This window comes from Podarcis tiliguerta (genome assembly GCF_965153285.1).
Source record: "Podarcis tiliguerta genome assembly, chromosome: 7".
NCBI lineage: Eukaryota > Metazoa > Chordata > Lepidosauria > Squamata > Lacertidae > Podarcis > Podarcis tiliguerta.
Genome location: NC_139540.1, coordinates 29190459 through 29204424, shown reverse-complemented (window position 1 = coordinate 29204424; position 13966 = coordinate 29190459). Strand labels below are relative to the sequence as shown.

The 13966-nt window shown below is 41.9% G+C and overlaps 1 protein-coding gene across 8 annotated transcripts in view; it reads right to left on the bottom strand.

Moving 5' to 3' along the window:
* PAG1 (phosphoprotein membrane anchor with glycosphingolipid microdomains 1) overlaps positions 1 to 13966 on the bottom strand; it is a 103718-nt gene that overhangs the window by 36649 nt on the left and 53103 nt on the right. For 3 of the 8 annotated variants that reach the window (XM_083451252.1, XM_083451255.1, XM_083451257.1), the window contains exon 2: positions 7318 to 7390. The exons of 2 other annotated variants lie outside the window; for them this stretch is intronic. The gene's annotated coding sequence lies outside the window, so the exon portion shown is untranslated. Of the gene's footprint in view, positions 1 to 7317; positions 7391 to 9571; positions 9813 to 13966 lie in introns of those variants that run through there. 3 more of the 8 variants (XM_083451254.1, XM_083451256.1, XM_083451251.1) reach the window with 2 other exon arrangements.

The window sequence follows — 13966 nt, the reverse complement described above, 5'->3', positions numbered from 1 at the left end:
GGCGGGGGGGAGAAGCCTGCTCCTCCCCGTCGCCAGCCCCGCAAACTCGGGGGACAGCGGGAGAGGCGCGGCGCGCCTTTCCCTCTGTCCCCCGACTTGGTTAGAAGGCTGGCGGGGGGAGAAGCCTGCTCCTCCCCGTCGCCAGCCCCGCAAACTCGGGGGACAGCGGGAGAGGCGCAGCCCGCCTTTCCCGCTGTCCCCCAACTTGGTTAGAAGGCTGGCGGGGGGAGAAGCCTGCTCCTCCCCGTCGCCAGCCTCGCAAACTCGGGGGACAGCGGGAGAGGCGCAGCACGCCTTTCCCGCTGTCCCCCGACTGGGTTAGAAGGCTGGCGGGGGGAGAAGCCTGCTCCTCCCCGTCGCCAGCCCCGCAAACTCGGGGGACAGCGGGAGAGGCGCAGCACGCCTTTCCCGCTGTCCCCCGACTTGGTTAGAAGGCTGGCGGGGGGAGAAGCCTGCTCCTCTCCGTCGCCAGCCCCGCAAACTCGGGGGACAGCGGGAGAGGCGCGGCGCGCCTTTCCCGCGGTCCCCCGACTTGGTTAGAAGGCTGGCGGAGGGCTTCCCCCTCCTCCAGCCCCGCAAGCTCCCAGAGCGAGGCCAAAGCTGCACGCAGCTTCGGCATCGCTCTGGGTCCCGTTCTGGGGGCTGGGGGAGGGGGAAGCTCGGGCTTCCCCCGCCCCAGCCCCGCGCCTGGGGGGAAAAATTTTTTCCCCTTTATTCCCCCCCCCCCAAATCTAGGTGCGTCCTATGGGCCGGTGCGTCCTATAGGGCGAAAAATACGGTATGTTATCTCTCATCAATCTTAACTTTATAACAAATATGTGAGGGAAGCTATGTTGGAATTGATGTAAGATCACTCAGCAAATTATATGGCTGATCTGAACTTGGATTTCCCTGATCCAAGTCCAACACTGTCAACTATCCCACACTGTCTCTTGCACATTACCTGAATAGTGAAATATTTAATCTAATTGTTAGTAATTGGGGGGGGGCAGGGGACACAAGTCTTGCAATTCTATCAATACTAATCTGAACATATTTGTTTTGTACTTCAATTTCTATACTACTAAATCAAGAAAAACATTCTCAAAGCAGTGCACATAAAAGGCAAAGATCAGAGCCCATTAATTTGGGTAAGCTTGTGTAAATAGAAGTGCTTTAAGCTGTCATCTAAAACTAAACACAAAGAGTGCCTGCCTACCTAGTATACAAAGGCAATGAATTCCAGAATACAAATCAAGTCAATGACACACACACACACACACACACACACACACACTGGGTCATATGTTATTCCTTTGGATTACCTAGATTTTCAGCCCAGGGTAAGTGTGATGGTTATGGCATAGATTCAGGTAGGTAGCCGTGTTGGTCTGACACAATCAAAATAAATTAAAAAATTGTGAGGTTGACGGCTCTGAAGAAGTGTGCATGCACACAAAAGCTTATACCCAGAACAAACTTAGTTGCTCTCTAAGGTGCTACTGGACATTTTTTAAATTTATTTCAGTTATGGCATAGTTGTGTATACAAATTGATTAATAATAATGAGCATGATGTGTGGGTCATCTTAGGCCCTTGTAGGGAGACAGAGGGTCTTAGCCAAGAGTGTTCTCACTAACTAGACACTGAAATAAGCAACCCAAAGTTTTTGAACCCCTTCTTTGCTTTCTTATTTAGAGCACTTGAAGTCACCCAGCCTAGAACTACTACTGCGGAAGATTCAGATGTTTGTACATATTGTAATAGTGAATAGAAAATCAACTTAGAAATCCCCATTGGCTTTGACAATTCAAAAATTGTCACATAATTTAATCCTAAAAATGTGCAGTAGCATATCCACTTGTATCAACGACATCACAGACCGTGCAGATTTATGTTTGTCACACAGTGTTAACGCAGCTGTCAGGGTGCGGCCAGTTCTAAGCATTCATTTGGGAGCCCAGCAAACTGAGGAATCAAGACGTTGATTCTGGTGCAATGAATGTTCTCTTACATTTGATTATCCTCTGTGAACACTTCGAGCTACACTGATACGACACTGAAAACTAGGCAGAGCAAGCATGGTTTAAATAAAGAAATGAAAGCTTTGCAACCCCTGGAGTCTTTGGGGAATGTATTTTAGCCCTAACATTTTGTAAATTAATTGCTTTAAAAGTGGTATAGAAGAATTGACTTAGCAGCTCTCATGACTCCGAATGGAGTTAAGTAGGAAAGTTGGAAAAGTGGGAAATGCAGACATTCCACAGTATATTTAGTGTTCTTTACAATCTGCCAAAGTGGGTGATCAGGTAACAGGGGACTTGGAGGAAAACTACACTATCTGAACCATGCTTCTTTCTGAAAATGAAGAGATTCTAGCATGCCAACTGGCTGGAGGACAGTGGGGAAAAGAATGATGAGTGCAGCTAAAAAAGTTATTTAATGCTGTTGCCTTGCAGTTCGCCAAGCGCCGAAATATACCAGCATTAGAAGACAAGGTCAAAGGAACAGCAAAAGAGTATTTTCAGGAAGCTATTTGTTTTGAGTTCTCCTGCTTTCAAGACCGTAATAATAAGATGGACCAACCTATTTGGAAATGAAAGGACAGAAAACCTGGAGAATCAATTAACACTGCTGAGAATTTAAAGATCCATCAAAGTGGAAGAGAGAGAAGCAAGTGAGAAACTGTGCAGTACGGATGGGATCCAAACACACCGACTGGGACATTTCCAAAATAGAACTCTTTGAAGGTTAGGGAACATTCCCAAGCAGCATCTGATAGAGGATGATACACTGCAGCCAGAAGGAAAGATCATCAGAGCCTATCAATGGACAAAAGAACGTTAGTCCTATGCAAGGAGTCCTTTGGATCACAGCCATATGTAGCAGTTGATGAAACACAAAAACATCACCTGTGATCTTTGGTTATTTTTCTTTTCTTTTTAATAGCTACTTGCAAAAATAGAGTGATGTAACAATAGCAATAGACAATGCTACTGTGTGGAAATGTTTAGGGAAATATTGCATAGAAGTGGCATTCTATGCAAATGGCAGGTGGACAGGTCAATTGCTTTCAAATGCAAAACTGCATCTAAATGTGTATATTATGAGAAATGTGTACAAAAAGAATTTTCAAGAGGATGTGGCAAATGTGGAAAGTGTATGGGAAACTGAGAAACTGGAACAGACAGATTTGTCCTTCTCTATAAATCAAAATTGCATTGTTTTTGCACACAGAGCAGCTTTGGATGTAATCGTTCGCCTGGAATCCATAGGCAAAAAGGGACTGCATGCAGGTGAGTGCATGGAATTCCATATGAGTGAATGAGTCGGATTGCAGAAGACAGATGGATATACCTGACCAGAAAACAAGCTGGTTTCCAGGGGAGATAAGAACCTTCCTCCACATCCAGAACAGAAATGCAGCAGGGTGCTGAAGCAGGGAGGAAAGAGCTCTTTGTCTTTCTGTAGCATGGTCAGCCCAAGACATTTTGCTGTCTGAGGTGAAGTACAAGATAGCTCCATGAACAAAAGTGTGCAGACTGCCATCTGAATCTTACCTCGACACAGGTAATAGAAGAGAGATTTCCACTGCACTCAAGGGTTAGCTTAGAGCAGCCTTTCTCAACCTGTGGGTCCCCAGATGTTGTTGAACTACAACTCCCATCACCCCTAGCTAGCAAGGCCAGAGCTCAGGGATGATGGGAGTTGTAGTCCAACAACATCTGGGGACCCACAGGTTGAGAACCGCTTGCTTAGAGGGAGCAGGACCTGTTGCATTATAGCTCCCCTCGCTCGACTTCACTGTATGGCCAGCTGTGCTCTACTGCCAGCCCTCAGGAGGCTAAGAAACACTTTTGCAGGTAATAATGTTCACAGACTTTTTACAAGGCTGACCCAGAAATCCCACTCCGTTTATTTAGCTGAGTCTTGATCTACTGTTTTGTAAAGCTAAAGGAGTGGTCATCAGCGCATCTTGAGTTTGCATTAGTTAATTACTCATTAGGAAATATTTAATGGGCAATACTAGTTGTAGTACAACATCATTTCATGTGAGCATTCGAGAAAAGTAACAGAACAGATATTATATACCTGGGCTGGGTGTTAACCAGAAAGTTGGTGGTTGGAGCAGGATTCCTGCATTGCGGAGGGTTGTACTAGATGACCCTCAGGGTCCCTTCCAATTCTATGATTCTATGATGTGGAATTAGGAGCTACTGTTTTGCACACCATAAATGAACTGCCAACTTAAATAGTGAAAGAGGCTTCCTTCTTTACCCATTAGCTGATGTCATGCAGTTTCAGTGAGGAAGCAGCAAGATGCATGCATTTTTAAAAAGGGAACATGGACGACAGGCAAATAACATGTGCTTCCTAGCCTAAAGAATGCCAGAGACACGCATTTTGCACCTGATATATCAGCGCAAACCACTAATTTTACAAGGAAATGCCCTCGATTTTATAACCTCAGAAAGCACCATTCATCAAACTCTGTATTTAATGTAACATATATGAATGTGGCAGATCCAGCATCTAGCAATTAGATTTAACATAACACGTTTTAAAACCGAACTGTGCCATTTACCAAAAAGTAGTAAAGAAAAGTATATATGCATTTGATTGACCAAATTTAAGCAATGTATTGGAACAATTTTATGAATGAAATAGGATCAAGAGGGCTTCACGCGTTCCACCTCAATTGCACCTTAAATACAAAGAAGATGTGAAAAGCAGGGTAAAATTAAGCAGACCTTGTGATGAGAAAGGCAGTCTGGTAACTTCAAAGCAGAAGATTAAGGTGTAGCTACAAGTTACTTTGCAAATAGTAGTGTGGTATTTGGAAGTCATGGGACGCGGGTTGCGCTGTGGTGTAAACCACTGAGCTTTGGGCTTGCCGATCAGAAGGTCGGCGGTTCGAATACCCGCGACAGGGTGAGCTCCCACTGTTCTGTCCCAGCTCCTGCCAACCTAGCAGTTCAAAAGCACATCAAAAGTGCAAGTAGATAAATAGATACCACTCCGGCGGGAAGGTAAATAGCATTTCCGTGCGCTGCTCTGGTTTTGCCAGAAGCGGCTTAGTCATGCTGACTACATGACCCGGAAAAACTGTGTGCGGGCAAACGCCAGCTCCCTCAGCCAGTAAAGTGAGATGAGCGCCACAACCCCAGAGTCGTTCGCGACTGGACTTAACTGTCCAGTCCTTTACCTTTACCTATTTGGAAGTCATTTGCAGAGCTGAACAATAGGTGGGAGGCAGCAAGCTTAACCTTGACCCAGGTTCCTGATAGCCTTTTTATGATATGTATTTTATTGATATTTATATGTAACAAAACAAATACAAAAACAAGGGAAATACGTGACTGAGGAAAGGTCTGTTTTTCAAGACTCTGACATGAGGATACCAGTTCTGAAGAATATCATATCTCAGTGTCCTGCCATAAAAATCCATGTGTGGAGGGAGATTGGTAATTGTGTTCCTTTGTAGCTCTCTATATAATAAAACTATACCAAACCTCATTAAAATTCTCTGTCTGAGCATTATATATTTGTATGGTCCTTTGGGCAATCAACTGTCCCATTAGTGCCAAGAACCAATTTTTTGGTACCAGTTTTCAAACATATTGGAAGTTGGGGCTTCCGAAAACCTGGCAATAGCCAATCTTAAAGCTGTAAGTAGAAACAGAAGCAGATCCCTATTGAGTTAATTCAAGTCCTTCTCCACTAAAAATGGAAAGTAATGCCATTTGAGAGTTCATAGGAATTTGAAGAAGCTAGTGCAGCAACAGCACAACAAACATATTTTTTGCCCAAATGGTTTAAGAACTAAATTGTGGGCCCTTCATGGCTGTCACCAGTGTTAGAAGTTAGTGTCTGGTGTCAAAATATTTATTAAATGACAGCTTTTCTTAATCCACAAGGGCTCTGGATCATATCCCACTCATTGTTAGGGGGGAATTCAAATGTAGACATAAAAATGAGTGGTTGTGTGTGGGAGAATTATCTAGGTTAAGGGGCAAGATCAATTAGGCATCCATCTTGGGTGATTACATCACTGCCCCCAATGGTCTTTTATCCCCTAAATGTCCTGCTGATCCCCCCTGCAGTTGATTGCTCCCCCTGCCACTTTAGTATTGAGTAGCAAAGAAGGGTTTTAGAATTCCACCTCTGCTGCATATAATATATTTCTGCTTTTACATCACAACCTGCATGCCCAATTCTTCCAATTATTTTAGATATCATAACATGCGTAGTTCAACTGTTAACAGCTAAAATACATATTGTAGGTCATATGGCTTGCAATCCCTCCTACAGTTGCCCTTGTAGAAGTTACATTAATTTCAGTGGAGACTCTGCGGAAACAGCTGTATGCCGAATTGCGGCCCATGTGTTTTAATAAATAAAGCAGCATATCTATGGAAATGTTTAATCAGGCATTCGGGGTATTTCCAGGACACCTCACCCTTAGGGTACAAGAGCTTACATGAAACACACGTAGCATCTTAACAACTCACATTTTTAAATCTTCTTAAGCACAGGGAAGTTGACTGAGTCAGTGAGACTCTTATTACATTTCAAGTAAACATAAGAGAGAAAGATACAAGAAGGAAGTGGTTTTGTAATCTCAGATAATCAGATGTGCGCTTAGAGAGTTTACCAGAAACTGACTAGCTGAACATATATCTAGGGCATGTGCACAGCTACTCTCAACTTACATTAGTACAGTGGTACCTTGGGTTACATACGCTTCAGGTTACAGACTCTGCTAACCCTGAAATAATACCTTGGGTTAAGAACTTTGCTTCAGGATGAGAACAGAAATCGTGCGGTGGCGGCGCGGCGGCAGCAGGAGGCCCCATTAGCTAAAGTGGTGCTTCAGGTTAAGAACAGTTTCAGTTTAAGAACGGACCTCTGGAACAAATTAAGTACTTAACCTGAGGTACCACTGTATATTTTGATCACTTCTCCCCATATGAATGCAAAGGCAATAAAGTCTTGGTGAGGTTTCTATTTCACCTTCACCAGCTCTCAAAAGGCAACAAGCTCTTGCTTTAATTCAAAATGAAGGTGCTCTATTAGACAAAATTCAGATAGCTCAGAAGCCATATGTATCCCACTGTGTATATGCCCCATAATACCCCTCCCCTGTTTTGAGAGCTAACAGGGGACTGAAATTAATACAATTTAGAATTTGCTGCTCTGAAATTCACAGGTGGGGATGGGATAAAGCCAGTGGGTTTAATGCCTCTAACTCAGCCTTCTAAAAAAGTGATGCATGCTGAAACAATTTTTTTTACTTTCACATATATACCCATGGGGTATGAATTGTTGGTGACTGACCTGGAAAAAGACCTTGGGGTTGTACTGGATAGCTCGATGAAGATGTAGACCCAGCTGTGAAAAAGGCATGGTCCTAGAGATCAGTAGGAAAGGAATTGAAAATAAAACTGCCGGTATCAGAACGCCGTTGTATACAAATCTATGGTGCAACCACATTTGGAATATTGTGTATAGTTCTGGTCACCTCAAACAAGTTGGAAAACGCTCAGAAAAGGGCAATGAAAATAATAAAGGGAACGAATCAACTGTCCTGTGAGGAAACGGCAAGTTAAGAAGGGACACAATAAAATGGTGCAAACATTTTCTTCCCTCTTTTGTAACACTAGAACTAGTGTACAGTGGTACCTCGGGTTAAGTACTTAATTCGTTCCAGAGGTCCGTCCTTAACCTGAAACTGTTCTTAACCTGAAGCACCACTTTAGCTAAGGGTCCTCCTGCTGCTGCTGCACCGCCAAAGCACAATTTCTGTTCTCATCCTGAAGCAAAGTTCTTAACTTGAGGTAATATTTCTGGGTTAGCAGAGTCTGTAACCTGAAGCGTATGTAACCTGAAGCGTATGTAAACCGAGGTACCACTGTACATCCAATTGAAGCTGAGTGTTGGCAGGTTTGGGGCAGATAAAAGAAGCTTGCTCCCACAGAAGGCATTGATGGCTGCTAACGTGGTTGGCTTTTAAAGAGGATCAGACAAAATCATGGAGGGCAAGGCTATCAATGGCTATTAGCCGCGATGGCTATGGTCTGCCTCCACTGTTCTGCCTCTGAACACCAGTTGCTGGGGAAATACTGCTGCAACTCATCTCCAGCTTGCAGGCTTCCCCATGGCATCTGGTCGGCCACTGTGAGAATAGGAGGCTTTAGCATTTAGGTGAATTTAAAAAACAACAACGCACATCTCATGTAATGCTACAAAGGTAACATGTAAATAGGCTTTAAATGTCTTCTGGCACAAAGTAATCTCTAAGCAGCCCATAACACAGATCTGAACCGATTGATTTAGGCCAGGAAACATCTTTTACTTGTTCACCAACAATGACAGTTGAAATGCTTGCTGCTGCTCTTAATCAGATAGCAGTTTTTAAATGAGATAGGCGAGAGCTGCTGTTGTCATGCAGCATGTTTCCAGAGTCACATACACAACACAGTGTGTTTTGCTTCTTAGAGCAGTTGCTCCCTGGGGATTAAGACACCTCAGGAGTACAAAGTAGCAAAAGCCCCGCAAGATCAGAACTTGTGAGCAGATCCACAGGAAGCATGAGCAGGGTTCTCTGGAATAAAAGCCTGGGTGCTACTTTGATGCTATGTATCGCTCCAATTTCTGCTTCCCTTTAGGTAAATTGTGAGCATGGTTTCTAAAACGTACCATTTTCAGCCCCCCCACCTCCCAAAAAAGACCACAACTTGGGAGAAGTTAAACAAGCAAAGCCACCCAGCTCCCTCCTCAAAAGATTAGATATTTTTAGACTACTTCTCAGAAATAAAACCCTCTTGTTTATAGTTCACTAATAATGGCTGCTGAACCCTGAATATTTTTTCAGAGCACAGCAGCAATTAAAACAGCCAGAAGACTGATAAGCACTCAAATGTGCGCCTGTTTGTGCATGTGTGAAACATTTGTGATTTTCCTTTTTAAAAAAGAAAAGAAAAAAGAAATGAGACAAAATAGAGGAGATTGATGTTATGAAGGAATAATCGCTGAGGTGACCAGGGCAAACACACAAATGACTACTTAAATGTCAGCTTTGACACAGCTTGCAATCCATTACTCATAATGCTTTAATAAATACTGCTTAATAATATTTAATAATGCATGCTTTTTTCCATTTTGTTGTATGGTGTGGAAATAATATTAGCTTCACAATATTGTTCACACCAGCTTTTGCTACAGGAAGTGACCAAGAGGCAAGGAACTATATAAGTGTGCAAAGCTATTTAACCTCATCTAGTGGCTTTGCAGAAATGCATTTCTATTAGCCAGATCCCCAAACCACACTGCATATAAACATTAGCTGCTGGCTAGAATGCAACAGCTAAAGCAGCCTAAATGGCCTTTTCTTCTTTACACAAGTTCTCTCATTAAATGTTAATCCAGTCGACATAAGCACAGTGGGGAGGCACCAGCGTTTAACTTAAATGATCCTCAGAGTCAAAATAAGGCTGCAGATGTTCAATGTTTAAATTTCTGTGTTAAGGTGATGGCTTATTAGCAGTTTTAATTAATCACTATAAAAGCAAAACAATTTTTAAAAAATTACCTTTATTCTTACATGCTTCTTCATTCAGAACTGTACAGATTGTCATGCAAAGGCAATACCAAACACGCTATATGCACAGCATGCTATGAAGTCCTTCCCAGTGATCTGGTTCTTGGAATTTTCAGATTCTTGCCCGCTCTGCTACTTTCTGAATCTGTATGCGCAGCACAGATCCCTACCTTATTTGGCTGCCAAGCCTATTACAGTGAGCAAACAATGCCTTCTCTGTCAGAACAGAGAATGAATAGTATCACAAAGACACTCCTCTCATGTACAGCTCTGGACTTTTCCCTCCTCCTCCTTTCAAAGCAATCTAACTAGGGTGAGAACGGATGACAGGAAATCGCTGGTATATTTTAGTGTGTCCCCTTCCTCACTGCCAGTCATCATTATTAAAATGGCAGCAAAAGAATATGATTTTTTAATTATTATTCAATAGCATAGATTTAACAATGGAATGCATCAACTGGCTTTATACTTTCTAAGTGACTGGATGTGAAAGCAAACATCTGGAACATCCATTTTCTGGGTATGGAAAGTCTGCTTCAAGCCATCAAGAGCAAAACAAAAGAGCAAGAAGAAAATCTCACAGATTGTCAGCTGAGTGTGGATAAATCTTCCGGCTACTCTCTGTTTTGAAACAGATTTGGTCTTTGAACAGAGACCGGGCTTTGGGAATTGAGAACTTGTATTATGAATGATAGAGCAAGAGTTTGAAGTGGGATTTGTGTGATGATAGCGGATGAATAAATCTTTGGGTGACTGGGGGCTCACTTTGCTCCTTCAAAGCAAGGAGACTAATTTCAAGAAAATGCAAAATGATTCTGCGGATACTGAATGCTTGCTGTGCAGTGATCATATTGGTGCAATGATCTTTCGTGCATTAGAGCACCTAAATGATAAAAATATTGAAATGATATAAACTTGTGGTTTAAAGGCTAAGCAGTTCCTCTGCTATCAATAACATTTCACCATATAGTACACTATTAAATTAAATATCCTTCCAGACAGTGCTGGAAAGATACCAGTGGGTCTTCCAATGAAAGGAATGTTTTAAAGAAACCAAATCTTTCTGTACATAGCCCATTCTGATTTTATGCTGTCTGGTAGCACATGTATTTGATTAAACCCATGCAGTGGCGGCTACTTGACCATATCTGGACATCCTCCTACATTTTCCTTCAAAGATTGCCAGAGGCTGATTGAGAGTCACCAGATGCTACAGATAAATAGGCGATGGCTATTCGCCATCATGCCCTACTTGAGTGTTTCCCAGGGGCATTTGGCTAGCCACTTGTATAGACAGAATGTTGTATCAGGTGGACCATTGGCTGTATCCAGCAAGGGTCACAGGAAATCAGCCAAAGTTCTTCCAAGTGTAACTTCAGACAACTGAATGCACCCTTAATATGAAACAGATGAGTTGAGTGCCATATACATTAATTTTGCAGGATCCCCACAACTGCACAAGTCTGACAGAACGACACAGTCAATACAATTCCCAGATGACGCGTCCCAATGCAGTAATTATGTTTGGCACACTTATTAAATGGCAACTCACTCACAAGCTAAATGGAGGCCCTTTTATTTTCCCCAAATGAGTTTTGAACAGATTGAGGCTGACAATGTCCATGATGAAATTTTGTCATGTTCCTACTCATTATAACAACATATTAACTATATAAAAATGAAGAGCTGTGGCCTAGAGGAAATGGCCTGTGCTGCCTGACTGATAGAAGATTGTGGGTCTTTTTACTCCTTTAAAAGCCTGCTTCAAAATTTATTCTAAAAATGAATAAAACCAAGTAATGCTACAAGGCCAGCACTGTATGTACATTCAGTACATGTAATGCTGCTTGTACGATCCAATAAATGGCAAAAGGGAAATAACACATAAATCTTATGGAGGTTTTTAAAAACATTTATTGCTTGAGGCAAAGCAGAGCTAGTTTTTCTTTTTTTAAGGTCAAACTGCATCAAGGTAGTGCAGCACTTTATTCTCAAATGTAGCTCAAGGTTTAATGTGCCAGAGCGGCTGACGTGGTCTTGGAGACTGCAGAACACCAGCTGTTTTGGATCCATCTTATTGCAGTTAATAACATAAAAATGAAAGATTACCTATTAAAATGAAATCTTACTTCACATAGGTACAGTGAACTACCATGAGTTCAGACCTAGAATAACCTTTAATTCAACTAAGCATTATTGAATATATCCATATGGACATAGAAGTGGCCCAGATGATGAACAATAAAGTGGAGCTGAATTCTCCTAAGACAGACACACTGCTGACGAGTAGCTCCTAGTTCTGAGAACTGGAGATTTTGCCTGTATCTAGCAGGGGGCTACCCTGCCTCTCAAAGAAGTATGCTGTTTAGGAACAATTACGGTCGTACCTCGGAAATAGAATGGAATGCGTTCCAGAAGACTGTTTGACTTCCAAAACATTTGGAAACCAAGGTGTGGCTTCCGATTGACTGCAGGAAGCTCCTGCAGCCAAGCAGAACCTGTGTCGGACATTCAGGTTCCAAAGAACGTTTGCAAACTGGAACACTCACTTCTGGGTTTGCGGCATTTGGGAGCCAAAGCGTTCAACTCGCAAGGCATTCAGCTTCTCAGGTATGACTGTACTGGAATGTTCATGGAGGCCCAGGTAGCAATAAAAGTCCTGCCCAAGTTGACTCTCAGTCTTTTCAACCCAAATATATATTTTTCAGATATTGATAGTAACAGGCCAAGAGCAAACTCAGGGGATAGAGTAGATTCATACAACCACCCTGCTGTAGCTCTAAAGCCAATACCAGTGATTCCTTTTCCTGCAACATCAGGTGCAGAGGTGGTTGCATGAGGAAGTCTCATGCAAATTACAATTGTCTTCCCTTGAGCAGAGCTGAAACTTGAAAGCAATCAAACTCTCAATGGTTTTTCATACACTCAGCTAATCTTGTAGACTCTTAAACACATGTCCTGATCATGCAAACGACTATGTGCCCTGAAATAGCTTTGATAATTTGGTTGAATATAGAGGTGTTGTGATGTGGACACAAGAATACATGGAGCTGAACCGAAAAAGTGTCAACCCAGAAACCAAATTAGAGTATTGTATCCTCAATCCTAGGCCTTTATTTTATTCCTTGCTTTGATATGCATGCCTCTTGTGATTTGCATGAAGCAATTTGTAGCTGATGAAAGTCTCAACAGAATGATAGCCACTGTTAAGTTTTGACTTGCAGTGATGATAGCCAGCAAAATATTGGAAATACACCTGATGTTTCATTGATAGCAAGGTCTGATTAACCTCATAGCAATATTGTGTGTCCCCCACACTCATTTCAGTATTACCCCTCACAAGTTCCTCCAAGATAAATTGAGGAGTCCCACCGATTGCACCCACTGCCCACCCGAAGCATGCATGAAATCCTATTGCTTGTGCATATTCTGGATAGGCATTTGAAGGAAGGGTTCAAAACTGGAGCCTATCAGGCCACTGAATAAAAAATTCCAAGTGCATACTTATTGAAAACAGGCTTTTAAACATTTGTTTTCCTTTTTTATGAAAGGGACAAATAAATTGCATATTATTTATTAAATTTATTTTATGTCCTCCCTCCCATAGAAGCCAAAGGTGGCCAATGCAACAGAGCCTTAGATGCACCACTGACTATTGCTCCTCTAGCTGTATTCATCCCACACCACTTGTTAATGTCTACATATGGGGGGAAATGCAATGAAAAGTAGAATAAATATGCACGTTTCTAGTAAGTATTTCAGTTGTTGGACATCTTGAACTGGCTGTCATACCATTTCATGAGTCTATTCTGTGCCTCATTTAAGAAGATGAAATAACTGACAGGCTTAGTGGTCTTTCATGCTGTTATTTTCATTTCTTAATTAGATTTCCAATCATGCCTTTCCCCCCGCCTCCATACTTGTGACTTTCACATGCATTTAAAGTAATATGGCTAGGAAAATGACAAAAACCAATCATTTTACCATGTTGTCATGACCGAGTAATAAGAAATCCCTAGATATAGTTTGAATTATGCAGAATATTTAATTTAGCTAAATGAAATTGCTAAGCTCTCAAAACACAAGGGAATCGTAATAAAAACACTTTTCTGACATGCCAAATCTGATTAAAAAGCATGTCAAATAATATGCCAAGTCACTGGATGTCAGCATAATGGAGGACTTTGGAAATTAAATATTCATGAAACTAAAATTATGCCCATCCACCAGAAAGGGAAACCATGCAATATGACTGCACATTAACAGATAATTAATCTTAAGATTTCCCCTATAAAAATACAAAGAGGAAAGACTGACATCTTGTTGCCATTCCAGTGACAACACTAGGCAAAGTAATTAGGAAAAAGAGCTTTAAAAAAAATTAAA